Source organism: Chroicocephalus ridibundus, chromosome 9 (genome assembly GCF_963924245.1).
Source record: "Chroicocephalus ridibundus chromosome 9, bChrRid1.1, whole genome shotgun sequence".
Classification (NCBI taxonomy): Eukaryota; Metazoa; Chordata; class Aves; order Charadriiformes; family Laridae; genus Chroicocephalus; species Chroicocephalus ridibundus.
The window spans coordinates 40,287,973-40,302,894 of NC_086292.1; the positions used below are offsets into that span (position 1 = coordinate 40,287,973).

The 14,922-nt window shown below is 39.2% G+C and overlaps 1 long non-coding RNA gene across 4 annotated transcripts in view; it reads left to right on the forward strand.

Moving 5' to 3' along the window:
* The first annotated feature begins 4,521 nt into the window (after nucleotides 1-4,521).
* The window catches only part of LOC134521128 (uncharacterized), a 28,989-nt gene continuing 18,588 nt past the window's right edge, over nucleotides 4,522-14,922 (forward strand). For 3 of the 4 annotated variants that reach the window (XR_010072632.1, XR_010072631.1, XR_010072633.1), the window contains exons 1-3: nucleotides 4,522-4,634; nucleotides 7,750-9,377; nucleotides 12,437-12,610. This is a non-coding gene — a long non-coding RNA (uncharacterized LOC134521128). The remainder of the gene's footprint in view (nucleotides 4,635-7,749; nucleotides 9,378-12,436; nucleotides 12,611-14,922) is intronic. The other variant, XR_010072634.1, reaches the window with a different exon arrangement.

A 14,922-nucleotide genomic window follows, 5' to 3' on the forward strand; every position in this document is an offset into this window, starting at 1 on the left:
AAAAGGAGTCGGGGCACTGAAAAATTTTCAGAAGCGGAGATGTGATGTGTGTAATACATAGAGAGCCCTGAGGCTGTGTGATTACAAGGGTTTTAAACCACTGTTTTCTTCACTGCTGTATGAGAGTCCTGGACTTTACCAGGGCGCTGCACCCACACAACACAGAGGTCCCCTGTAGAGAAACATATGCCCACAGCACCCTGAATATTGAGAGCGACTTGAGAAAATTGTTATGAAAGTTAGTGAAAAGGGGCTGCTATTTCCTACAAATTTAAGGGTGAACTGCTATGCTGTTTAGCTCCTGCTTTCATCAAAATTAATATGGACCTTTGTAAGCCAGAACAAGGGAGAGGAGTCAGTTTTGTTACGTTTTTCTGAGTGTCACTTTTCCCAGTGTGGGTAAGGGAGAAGGAACTGTTTGGCACTGGAAGCTTCTGCTCTGTAGTCAAAGGAGGGCGTTCATAAGTTACAGATGTTTACTGTGTCAGGCTGGATTTTTTCCCTCTCTCTTTCGGGGAGATTTTTTTAAAAGTAAGTGTTTAAAAAAGAAAGTGCTTCTGGAGTCTAAACTGATTTCCAAACTTCTGATTTTCTTGCCTCTTTGCTTGATAGCGTCTTTGAACATCTATAATTTAAATAGTGGTACTTTTGAGAAATGTATTTTCCAGTGAAATATTTTCCTTATTTTCTCTTAATGACTGGCCCTGTTCATTGAGAAGAAATATGCAAATAATGTTATTTCCAGGGAGGAGAGTTAATAGCCTTTAATGGCTTAAATTCTGTGAACAATCACGCCCATGAGGAGCTCCTTACATGAACAGTCCTGGTAAACTCAACAGGACTCTTCATGCGGTAAAATTACTCATACACGAGTGTTTGAGAGCCAAAATGTCAGTGTTCCTCTCCCACGTTCCTCCTGTTCCTTCATGAAAGAAAGCCAGCACATGAACATCAGAAGGCATTTTTAGTCTAATATGTCCCAAATAAGGATTTAATCTAGACTAAACAATTGTTTTGAATATTTGTCGTAACTATTAATTATTGAAAATGTTTTGAATTTTTCTATTAATTTCCGAGCTTTTATTTCTTGATTTAAATCATCTGTAGCGTTCCTACTTAGTGTTTTCACTTGGTATTTAACGTTTATAATATCTGTTTATTACAATTTAACAACCTCTACAGTTAGCTGCGTTTTACTTAAAGTGAATTTATTACTCAAAAAATGTTCTGGAATGAGTGATTTATCAAAGAAGCAAAAATAGCTTAAACTTCTTTCCTGCTAACAAGGCTCTGCATAATTGTTTAATTGTAAATGCATATTTAAAGCCTATACAATAAGCTGTGGACACTTACCAAAGACATACCATCTGTAAAAAGCTGACTTTTTTTTTTTCTGGCATAAGGTTACTTCAAAAGTTGCAATTTCCCTTGCAGGTACTGAAGTTATCCAATTACACTTCTTATTATTTATTACAATTAGTGTATTCTTGGTACAGCTCTTTCGTGGATGCATGTTTCAATTAATTGATAAAACAGCTATTTTTCTGAGCCAGTTAGGAAAACTGATCACAGTAGGCCTGTGAGTTTTTGGAAGCAAGTATGCAAAATTTCCCATAGTGTTTTTTGGGGGGTTGGTTTTGTTTTTGTTTTTTTTTTTTTTTTGTTTGTTTTGTTTTTTTTTGGTCTACTGCATTATCCTTGATCCTAATGGAAAACTAAAAACTAACTGCATTTAATTTAGGCTGATGATGAGTTGACTCTGTATCTGATCTACAGCTGCTGAGAAAGTTAGGTGATTCACCCTATAATTAGGTCTCTGCAACACCTTCCTCCTACAGAAAGGGGTAGATGGATTCGGGGTTGTTTTCCTGTGGTCACCAATGCGAGGGACCCACCTGAGTGACAAGTGCTTACATTCATTTGGAATTTTTAATCATGGCTTAACACTTGTCAGCTTCAAAATATACACTGTTGGGAAATTAGTGTCACATCATGTGATACAGCGGTTGTAAGGCTGCAAAGAAAACAGATTGTTTGATTTTTTTTTTTTTTTTATTTTTTTTCCTTCCCTAGCTAAGGTTAACTGTCTGGACAGCTGTGAGTCAGGCCTTCAAGACACGCTGCTTTATCTGATTGGTCTCAGTCTTGATCTGGCACATGAAAGGAAATGTGAGGAAGTTTCAAGCAGAGATCATTTTGCAAGTCCAAAGATGAGGGTAAGGTCAAATTTGCTTGTGTTTTCACAGTATCTCATTACAAACGTAAAACAAAGTGCCATGCAGACAATATATATATGAGGTTTAGTGTAGCAATGATTTTCACCTTCAGGAGATTTACATTGCGGGCGTATTTTTCATGTTCTGTTTACCAGTATCAAAAGAAAATACCACAGTAAAGAAAGAGCAGTTATATTTTTTTAAAGGTGACTCTTCCTTCTAGGGAACAAACATATGGTGACTTTATCTAAGTTTTGACGTCTAACTTGCACAGGTGTTGCCAGCGTCTCATGAGGCCGCAGGGTAATGTTAGCATTTAGTTAAGGAGTAAGTTGCTATTATTCATGTTACATTAATTTAGCCCATAATGTTCTTGTGACTGCTTGTCTCCTGTAGGAAACTACCACTTCTTCCATGCATCCAGAGCTGTGGAGTTTACTGCAGGAATCTATGGGGTGGGAAAACAGACCTTTTTTTAAATTATTTTTTTAATAGTTTCCCTTATGGTCATTGTGAGCCGTGCGTGAAACCTAAGAATTTTAGCCTGCAGGGTGGAAGGAGCAGTCTCTGACCCATGAGGATCACCAGAATATGGATGAGCATTGCCTTACAAAGCCAGTCCTATGTACTGCCTTCCCACTGGAGAAACTTGGTCCCAGTCTCTGGGCTGGCTCCTCAGTTTGTAAAAGTTGTCTTAATTCTGCCAGGGTCTTGGTGAAATTTCCTAATTACTCATTTATCTGAAAATTTTTAGATCTTAAGTGTGTGCATTGTTACGCTGCAATACTTTATAGCTTCGTGTGCTCAGTTTTTCTTACAGGAGAATTGTTGGTTAGCTATACATTTCAGTAAAACCATATTTTAAAATGTTGTTAGCCATTGTAACATGCAGTAAATTCTGTGGTTAAAGGAAGAAGCATATTGAGCAAGTCTCCATGCTCTCTTCAATCGCGTGAAATGCTATTTTGTGTATGCTGGGCATGAGGAACAGGTCTGCACGCTTGTGACTGTTGCAGCGTAAATGTCATATTTCTCAATATCTACCACAGAGAAGCAGAAGTTGGGAGGGTTTTTCTCTCCAAAAATACAAATGCAGAAGAGGTAAGAACAGATGCTGTCATTGGTTGCATTTCAACAACTCCCCTGGGGTCGCTGGGCATCAGCATTTTTGCACTTTGCACGTTCAGCTATGCATGGAGGCCTTGTGCATGTAGTTGTATTAGATGTTTAATGTGATTCATACCCAGGCAAAGCACTTTGTTTCCTTAAGCATTTTCACATTTTGTTTTTTTATGTACAGCTGCATTAAATGTTGGAATATAGGTGATGCATCTTGTATGATGAAGAATCTTTTCTGAGGTCTTCAGGTGTCTTCAGCTGAGATTTTAAAAAGTAATATCGTTATCCCCCAAACTAAAAATGCATGTGATGAAATAAATCAGCCTCCCTTCATGAAGACGGTCGTTATAAATGCCATGAAAATATAAGATTATAAATTGGCTGTAGACTATCTTAATAGCTGTCATGCAAATTATTCTACTACTCTAATCACATAAATAAGCATAGTCAACGCATTATAAATATGGCCACAATAACTGACACCTTTCTGAATCCTTTTGGGATCTCTCTTTAGAGAGGTAATTACAATGGTGTAAACTATAATGTAAAAATAAAATCAAAGTGAAGTGAACGATGTGTTGCTAGACAAAACTTGATTGAAAAGGTAGAGCATTGATCTGTTAGAAATTAGCTATGTTTTTACTTTAATTTCTAAATTCTCCAAGGTTTTAGTCTGTTTGGGGTTCGTGTGCAAGTAGATGGTGGTTCTTTTGTCTTCATAAAAGCATTTTTTGTAATCGAAAGGGCACAGTACTGGGATGGTCTGGTCACTTGGATGGTTATTAGGGAGAGCTGTGCACAAGCTGGAACTAAACTAAACCCTCAACACAAATCCCCACTGTGCTCCAAGAGGAGGAGAATACAAACAGGAGCATGATATCTCCTCGTGTCTCCTGGCTTGCCTTAATAAGAGCTATGAGGATTTCTGGGGAATAATAATACATGCATGTTCAGCTATCCTACAGCAATCAATATAGAAGTGCCCTCCCATTAGGTGACAGAGTCTGCTCAGAAAAACTCAGTTATGTGTTAGGACAATTCCTGCATAATTTTTATCACTTCCTTTAGAAGGTCTTTCACTTACAAATTTTGGGAGTGTCAAAATACTCCTCTGCTTTTCTGTTCTGTTTTCATCATTTTTTCATAATACCATGAAACCATGTTTAACTTTCTTCCAGGGAGAGCTATCTCCATACAAATTTATCCGGATCAATCTGTGTCCAATCTGTTACTGGCTTGATCAGACAGAAATGGATGATATCAGTGGAGCTGGCATATTGCTCCTAACCCTTCCTGATGGTACGTTCAATACTTGAAAATACCAAAGGTCTAAATTTAAAGAAAGCTCTATAAAATCATTGTCCCCTTTCCAAGAAAAGGGCCAATTCCTACAACATGTACCTCATCTCTCTAAAAGTCTTAGTCTGAAATCACTTTTTGCTGCTATTTGGTCTTTATTCCCTTTCACTTCTAGAACGTGCTATATTTCCCCAAAATACACCCCTAGCTTTCAACTTTTCCTGATTATTTTGCAGGTTTTTATTTATAACAGTAATGAGTGCTTGCCGTTTAGCAGACTTGTTTTTCCTTCCAAAGGCAGTGCCTTTCATTATTAACTTTCAAAGAGCAAATCAATCCCACTAAGCTGCCACACTTTTTATGCTAATTATTTTTCCATTTGCTGTGAGTGTTTCTTATTCCACATCTGCATTAATATGATTTTGGTCTTCTCCCTTTTAAAAATAACATTAATACTCATTTATGTCCCTTTAATTTCCAGCTTTATTAAGGCATTATTGACTCCCACCTTCATGAATGTTTGCCCTCGAAGTTTTTAACCTTTGTCATAAACATGCACTTTTGCTGCTACCATTAGCTGGCGTTAGCCATATATAGCCCATTACTTGAGCTCCAATTCAGCTCCCAGTTCTCCCAAGGTGCTGTCAAGAATCATTCTCTCGTAGCCAGCCTTACACCAGAGGAGCAGGGAGAACAATTTCAACATTTTAAGAGCTGCACCTCAGTATGATCTTGTTCACAGTCAAGAATATCACCTCTTAAAGGATTCTCTTACTCTTTCTTGGCTAATGGAAAACCTTTGGATATTTCTGATAGTGTAAGCCCCCTGTGCTGTCTATGGTAAAACATCCAGACATTCCAAGACAATGGTGGTCTGAGCCTGAATCATAACTGTAGTACATTTTTGTGGGTATTACTGCCTTTTTCATTCTTTGTGGCAGATCATTTAATCCATGCACCCAGACTCTCCTCTGTCACGTATGTGACTGTGCGTGAAAAGAATAGCTGCCCAGTAACATAATACATTCCAGTGACATATACTTGTGACTTTGCTAATTTTGAGGTGTGACTACTGACTACAAGAAGAACCTGACAAGATACAGGTTCTTATTTTGGTCTTTGGACAAAAATATCATGCATTCCATAAGGATGTGATGGACTATATGAAAAACAATATTGTTTGTGTTTGATAATCTGCATTTTTAGCTTATTCAGTCAACTCTGAGTTTGAAAAGCAAAGACAAAAAACAAAAGGAGATAGTTTTGGAGAGAAGTGATAGCCAATCTGTGATATTAGTCAAGAAAACTTCATTGGTGGCGTGAGTCAATTGAAAGGAGTTAAAAAAAAAAATAAATCTGACAATTCCCTGTTAACAAGTTTTATATTTTAGGAATTCTGCATGTTCTGTTGTTGATTTGTAATTGATATTATACATACACACACATTTTCATCAGCTGAACAACATAGGTTGTTTAGGTCTCCTGGCAAAGCCCGTTTGTACAGCATGTACAACGGCTTTACCTCACTGTAAAGCTCTAATTTAGCCTTTTCCTTCCTTTGCTCTCAAGTTCATGTGGATTCTTTGTGTGCTGATATTTGTACCAGTGATGTGTATCTTTTTCTAAGGTTTTAGAAGACTGGTATTCGCATCTTCTCACTAGAACAGAGGAGATACCTGTCTGGGTCACAACAGGTTGGGAAGATGATTTAAAAGCTGCACAATAATAAGGCTTAAAAGTCTTAGTCCAAGGGAGAGGCTAGACCAGTGTCAAGTCATCCCAGAAGATTTGACTCCCACTGAAAAAGATATGCTAGTCTCAAAAACTTTGGAAAATTGCTTATTAATAAGCTTTTAGAGGGTCAGTCTGTAGGAAGGCGCTGCACTGTATAGGCTGGTAGAGTCTCTCTCTGGACACAGGCTGCCTCAGAAACCCTGATTTTTAATTTATTTTTTTTTCTGCGTTCTACCCAATGTATTAATTACTTTGTTAAATTTACTCCCGAATTTACACATAAATGTGCCAGTCCCCTTCTGCTCCTGTCTATCTTAGAAGCAGCATGAGAAATGCGGTTTTTCCTCACTTACTTTTCAGTACAACACAATGATTATTAGTTTTTAAATAGAAAATAAACTCACGTTAGGGATCTTGCGTTTTCACAGGCAACATTTAAAAACCCAAAGACTGATGGCCTCTCGCACTCAAAATTCCTTGTTATTATACTTCAATTTGAATTACTCTCAGTTGGTTTGGAACGTCTTTTTTCTAGGCATAAGCCCAATTTTTTCCGCTCTAGCTTACAGAGGAATATACACTAGATAATATAATATTGATGCATGGTTTTTTGCTCACTGTGAGATGCCTTTTAAATATAGACATTGAATACATGTACATATATTGCAAGGTAACAGTAAGAAATCCTAATACAATCTATACTGGGCAGTCACGTAGATTATTCAGGTTACTTTAGTGTATAGAATCAAATAACTCTTTTACAATTAAAAATTCACAGAAAACGTTCTCAGGATGCAACTTTCCCAGCAAATGCGTCCTCCAACATTTCAATATATGCTGCAGTTAATGCCCTTGGGAGGAAGGGTACAATGTAGTGATCCTACACTGATTGTAGGGTAGCCGATGTCGGTGGTGTGAAGCCAGCTACACGTACGTATCTATCCCACTGGCTTTGCAAATAGTGTTTCCCAACACTGGCGCTGTACCTAACTTTTCCATTTTAATAAGATGTAAATGTATTTTTAAACAGCGATTGCGTTTGATGTGCTTCTTTAAAGGGTTTTCTCTTAAAAGGGCTTTCTGGCCTCTGATTTCCTGGAAACTTAAACGCCTCCATTAGGCTGGTTTAGGTGAATGTGGGCTTTCCAGAGGGCCATTCACGTGTTTCATTCAGCAGTAAGGAATGGACATAATGAGTAGAGTGGCGTTATAGGCAAAATGCTTATCTTATGCCCCTAAGGCAGTCGTAGCCAATAGGTACCGCTTCAGCAGCCCTGCATAGATCTGATTTCAATGTGGGGTAGGGATGAATCCTGAAGCCGGTTTCTGATGATAACGTAAATGAATGTCAGGAAAATTAACTCACTGTATGGTCTTCTAGGCCTTTGTTTCATCTCTGGAGGAAGGTGGAGGAAATCCATGCAGGAAAAATCCACCAAGGGGTATTTAACAAAAAGACAAATCTCTGAACCAGAAATCACTGGAAGCTGGGAGAGGACACCTGGGAAAGTATCGTTTACTCTCCTGTTACGGTCTTCTGCATTTATCTTCTATCACACAGGATAATTTGTCTTAACCTAGTACAGCTGTTCTTATGTCTTGCACTAAGATTTCTATGGATTTATTGATACATAGTGGATATTTACACGTCTGGTTTAGCCAGTATGTGGTATAGTTCTTCCTAAATCCCCTGTAGAGCCGATGGGGACCAAAATATTCCTGCAGAAGGTGTTTCGGAGAAAAATCCTAGCTTGGGTTCTTTTTTTTCTGGGCAATCCTCTATCCGCTGACAACAGAGGGAGATAAAACAGCTGAGCTGGCTGATATAAGCCGCATAGTGTTGAGTGGTTTCTCCTGACTCCAGCGTGTCCATCGCCACTGAATGTACGCCCTTAACACAGAACATGCAAAATCGGTGGCAAGTCCTGTGTAACAAAAGTTTGTGTTGTGCTGTGTCAAAACACCACATCAGATTTAACAGAGAATAACAATCATAATGCAATTACACTGTTTCATAGCTACAAGGAGAACAAGACACAATGAGGCTTTTTGTTGGGTGCACGTGGCTTTTTATCACTAGTAAGCTGCAGTGTAAAATTCGCTGCCTCTCTCAAGCCCCCGAGGGACACCTCTTGACCCTTCTGACTGCTGCTCAGCATGGTGGATTGGGCAGCTCAGCGGGGCCGTGAAGAGCCCTTGTTCTGGTGGTGTACCCCGTTTGCTGCCGGCACAGTCCCAAGCCGAGAGCCCAACAGAGAAACAATGTGCGAAGATTTGCCCGTGCAGGGTGGGACAGAGGGGAGGACTCTGCGGTAGGTGGGGTGAGGCTACCGCAGTTTGGAGACGCTGGCGTAAATGTTGGTGACTGAACGTGCCCCTTGAGCTGTGCTGGAGCTGCCACGGCACCTGGTCCCGCGGGCCTCCAGCCCTGCTTGTGTTTTCTCACTTTATATGAGAGAACCAGCAGAATAACAAAAGACTATTTCTAACACGCTTCACATTTTTTTTTCCCCCTCTTTGTCTCGGATTATTCTGAACATAGCTTAAACCCTAGTGCCCTCTTCTGATCTTGCAGTAGGTGTCAGCTCTGGGCACACCTGTCCCTGCAGCTCCAGCTCAGCAGACAGCGGCAGCCGATTGTTTGAAGTTAGGCAAGCATTTGGGGACACAGATATTTTAATTTGTAATCAGCTTTAAAGCCTTAAAGCCTTCAACATTTGCTCTGATCAGAAACAGGAGCTTAGGCATAAATTAGTCTTTCCTATTTATAAAAACCATTTTTTTCTCCCCTGGCAGGAGCCATAGGCTTGATCTGAAGTCCACTGAAGTAAAGGGATAAACCCTTATCAGCTCTGGCCCAGCCCTTAATACAGCAAGTTCTTTGGCCAGTAGAGTCACTTAGGCTCAATGAGGCGTACTGTTACAAGATCTTCAAGGGACAAATGCTAATTAAGGATAATCTTGTAGAAAATGTTACTTTTTTTGACAAATTCAACACGGGAAATACTGGTAAGTGATAATTCTACAATTCCTTACTTTTGGGAGGCTTTTCAATGCCACTAACCCAAATTTAGCTTATGCGCGTAACGCATAGTAGGCATACCTCTTACGCTCAGATAGCTACAGACTATATGAATAGGTTCGTTCATCATTTATAGGCTGCCACCTCTGGGATGGAAGGCAGCAGCTGTCAAGGAGCACGCAGCGGTGCTGCACAGCAGCCTCCAGGCACATGCAGAAACCGCGTCCAGTTTGCATTGTAGGGCGATTCCATGCAAGGGGAAGTAGAAGCCTCTTCTTTATAAAAATGTATGTTTGTTTTCCAAAATCATGTGAAAATCATATTTTTAACTGAGCACCATTTAAAAAAATTCTAATAAAATGTTTGCCCTTACGGCACTTGATCTGTCCGAAATATGCTAAATGTTGCTAAATCTCGGAACGCTAAATTTACTGCTAAATAAGGTTATGAATTAATTTTCACAGTACTGGCTTTTCTAGACTGTGGCTGCTTGCTTATGTTTTAAGCAGCTAATATTCTGCAAACTCAGAGTTGTGCAACTGCAAATAAACATTCTCCACTGACAAAACTATTTGTTGATAATTTTAGATGGGAATTGTTGAGAGACTGATGGGCAGATTAACACTAGAGGCCTCTCTAGCAAGAGGTTTATCAACACATTAAGCAACAAAAGGGTTATTTATAGTACTTTCCTGAAATACGCTTTTTCCAGCTCTCTGTTGCCATCTTGAGTCTCTTGTCTTCTTCAACAGAAAATTCAAGTTGGGGCGTAACACTTATAGCAACGAAGCAAAAATAGAGTTCCACTCGTGATGACTAGAGCCCTCTCCAGTCATCAGGTATAAAAGAAACAGCATTGTTTAGTTTAATTGGGATTATACACATTGTGACAAACTATAGCAAGAGTTGAAGCAGAACACCGAGGCAGTGTGATGTTAGTGGAAATTTGTTGCAAGCAGTGGCAGAAATAAGGTTCTTGGAAAGGAACTGAGCTTGGAAACTTCTTGGAAAGGAATTCTTGGATACGTGCATCACGCAGACACCACTGGTTGTGTTGGTGAGAGGAGCTAATGAGAGTTTAGAGGATATTTGCAGGGGGACAGAGAAATACTGAAAGCGCTATCTGTTATGCAGATATTTTAATATCTTTCTCTTTGTCCTATAATTGCCCTTCAGAAATTTTTCGCCACCTTCTAAAAATGAGTAAGATAGGGCAGATCAGGTATTGTGGTTCCTATGATCCTAACTACATACTAAAGAAATTCTACGTATTTCAAAGTCCCTTGGAATAGATGGCATAAAAAGTAGAAGTCTGAGGTCTTACTATGTGGGCATTTCTCCAACACCCCCTGCTTTCTACTTTGTAATGTTCAGACTTCTTTTTATAACTTTTAGAAGTCTCTTTTTGTATTATTCCCTATTCTCTCCTCACAGCCTTATTTCACACTTGGTGACAGTCTTTTCAGCCAGTATTGAGAACTCAGTATTTTATGAGTAATCAGTGTCCCAGGCAGCAGGAATATTGTTGTGAGATCATTGTTACTAATTGAATACTTGGTGGGGGATCTCTTCCCCTCCACTGAGTGCTTGACATATACTAAAAATAAGCTGCTAAAATTTGGTTCTGATAAAATCTACTCTCCGTAGCCCATTTTAGAGTCTTGAGTGTATTTGGGCACAATATTAGCAATCCCAAGTATTTTCCTCTTCCAAACAAAGGGTACTGTTTTAAGGTGCCATTTACACTCCTTTCTGATAAATCTCATAGTAGCAGCTGACACTAACACAGTTTAAACTGTTCTAGCACAGGGTTAAATTAAACCCTGATGAAAACAGCCCGAGCTGGATTTTCCGCCCCACTTTCTGCTGCAGCAGATATCGGTGTTCTCTCTCAGCTTCTTGACCTGGGAGTTTCTGCAGTGTGTGCCAAGCCAGTACAACCAGCTTCTAGACCCTCCTGACTGGTGCAGGGGATACGCTGGGGTGAGATACAGAGGTGCCATTCATTAATGCCCAAACGCAAGTAAAACTTGGAAGGTGTAAGGCCTCAAGACTATTGCTCTGTAGAAGAACTGGCACAAAGGAAGAATATATGTTTTGTGCCTACCACAGCTGAACAAATAGGTGTCTCCCCAGTCCTCTGGAAACCTAAAGCCCGCTACCTTTTCGTGGTTGTGTACTCTTTTCAGTACTCACGTTGCCTTCCTAGGATTTGGGTAGTTCTTCGGATACTGGTTATATGTCAACCTTAGCATTTCTTCAAAAGAATGACCTAATTTATTGGATTCTGCCTTCTGTAATCTGACTGCTGGTAGTGGTCTTCCAGAGAAGTACTTGGGTGTGTGTTAGGCACACCAATTTTAGGCTCCCAGAATTCATGGAGCTGATTATTTTTAATAAAATTCTTGGGAATAATTTTTGGATGCTGTGTATTTGCATTTGATGTCCCCACACTGCTGTAGTGCTGTCTTCAATGCTCCTTTTTATGTATTTCCTGCAAATGCCACATTAAATGATCACGGGACTCTTGGAAAAACAACAGGAAATGATATAATGGTACCCACAAGTTCTGTATGTTGACTTTTCTACAGACTTGCTAGTCTCTGAGCCTAAAAATTGTTGGTAAAATGAAGATATTTGATCTTATTCTCTGTTCTTGATTCTTGTTTGCGTGCTAGAAGCCCTGACCTTTTGCTGCTTTATTATGGGGAAAAAAAAATGAAAAAGAGAAAAAGAACTAATTATAGAGATTACTGTGGTTTTGATTATAGGGATAGCTGTTTAATTTAGTTGCTTTACATTCCTAAGTAACTATTAGCAGGAATTCATATGGACACACTCTATTATCTGCAAGTAAGCTACAGCTTGCACTGAGATGCAGCAGCAATGTCTGTATAATAGAATTGTAGCTCTGCTATAAAATTTGTAGGACATGGAATAAATAATTGCCTTTTAAGTCTACCTCACTACATTCAAACGACAAAAGATAATGTATAAAATGGAGGAAAGCTATAGAAAAACTATTTTCTGTGGCATTTTTCCTCAGTAGCCTTACAGGGGTCATAAGCTGTGGGAGGACAAGACAAAGATTTCAGTGGAAAATTGTAGAATATCACCTGATGACAACATCGCCGAAGCAGGAATAGCTGGAAGATCTGTGCTTTTGGCCATGTCTAAGGGGATCTCAAAGTGCTTCTTGGAAGATTTTTAATTTTTATAGGTGAGTATTTTAAATCCTTATCTCTTTGTTGGCCTGGAAATAGCTTTGCTTTTGAAGATACGATGACTCTTTCTGGTTTATTGTAATGAATTTACCAAATAACTTCCCCGTCTTATGGGTTTAGTTTCCATCTGAGGGATAATTTACCCCCTAGACGCTAGCAATAAACAAGACCTATCAGATTGTTTAGTGCCTTCCAGCCTCATTTGGATAATTCCTTCAGTAAATTCCCTCCTCATCTGGGATGATTCCTCAATAAATTCCCCAGGCCAAGTTGGGTTTTCACCACGTTCCTTTAAAGTCTCATCACTGGATGAGTCCCAATAGATGTCTTCGTCTAGCAAAGTGTCGGGGTGGTGAAACTGTGCCTCCTTGCCTGCCAGGCAACGTGCTGTCTCTTCACTCGTGCCATGCTGTTGACAGTGGCTTGCCGGCAGCCTGCGGTGATGTTCCTACCTTGTGCATTCCTCGTATATGTTACTGTAGGAGGTATGAATACAGTTTTAAACTGATAGTCACAAACCCAAGGAAATGAAAAGAGCAATCTGCCTTCTCTGAAACCTGCAATGAAGCCCTTCCCTGTGTTAAAATAACTCCGGTACCAGCAACAGTCTAATCTCACCAGGATGAGGTCAAAAAGTGCTATTTTACCCTAAAGCAGGATATTTCACTTAAGCAGTAGATGAAATTAATCTCTCCTGATCTCTCCATTGCGACTGCTGGATGGCTTCCAAGACTCAAGCAGGCCTGTGCAGCATTTGCTGGAGTACTTCAGGATTCCTGCGGTCTGAAAAAAGACACATCCTATAAATGCTGCTTTAGCTCTTCATTCATGGGGCTGGCGGCTCTGTAATGAGGCAGAGGATAGAACGCAGCGGTGGACCTTGGTGGCTGCGTTTTCTGAGCCTTTCAGAAGGACTCAAACCAAGTGCAGTTGCTCTGGTTGTAGCTCATCAGTCCCAGACTGTATCCTCTCTAGAACGGAGACGCTTACAGTTGTCCTTAAATCATTAAGCACTTTCACGGTGATCTTGCTTTCACTTTCCTATAAAGGATGCAAACCCTGGCCTACAAATATTAACAATTTTTTTCCCTTTGAAAAATCTAGGTTCACTCCCCCGTCCCCTTCTTTTTTTTCTTTCCTCCTCTTGAGAATTGTCCTATTGATGTGACTGATTTATCCCCAGCTTTGACTTTTTTTTATAATTTCAGTTGTAGGGATTTTTTTCCATGCACATATTTTATTTTGAGGGGACGCTGATGTCAATCAGATGGTTTAGCTATTTAATCACTGTCTTTGGTATACTATGTATTATATACTATATATTTTTTTTTATCACATGAAATGATAAAAATTAAAGACATCTTGGGTCTTTTGAGAATATTTTAACTCCACAGACACAAGATTCTAAGGTCCACTGTGACTTCTGAGTTTTCTACTTCACAATTAATTGAAATGGGACATGAATTTGTATTTTCTGAATGAGAACAGTCCCTCTTCAGCATTTATTTTGTTAAGATAGACAACATGCAACATAAATTCTGAATAAAACTGACATCAGCTCAGTGTAGTAATATATTGAACAGAAAGCTTACTGAAAAATCTTTATTTTTCCCCCGCCAGCAGAAAACCACTGTATTACTGTGCTACGCAAGTTATTTGCTTTCTACTGCTTAGGAGTTTAGACTGTTTGCAAAGTCTGCAAATGAAAACAAAAAGTATTGGAAACTTCTGCTGTATTTATTGAAAAAAATACCACTCTTAGTTGTTCACTTAAATCTTTTGTCACAGATTTTTGTAGCCATGTTATATTGCTACCAAAAAGATTTGATTCAACTGAGGAGGTAAATGAAACCAATGCGTGTTGTCATAATTGACAATGAATTAAAATTAAGCCTCTTTCCACTGTAAATACTTACCTGTCAGGTAGTGCAAAAATTCACTTTGGGATACATGTTTACAGTGGGAACACTGACTGCTCTTTAAGTAGTCATAATGTTCTGAATGGTGTTGCTAAAACTTTGTTAGGCCTTCTTTGTTTTCTGACAGACTGTATGAAATGTCAGGTAATACACTTTCAGAGCATGAACCATCCTGCCACTCTGCTGTTTTAATCAGTGTGAAAGGAATCATTTAATTCACTATCCCATTGATTTCCCGAGTCTGCTCATTTTAATGGGCTGAATATTTTCCTAATTTATCTGCTAATCATTAGGAACACGTTTGACCCCAGTTCAGAGACTGTTATGTCCTAAATTTCAAGCATGGGTTAACATGGTACAGAGCAATTTTATGTAATGGAATTAGAGCA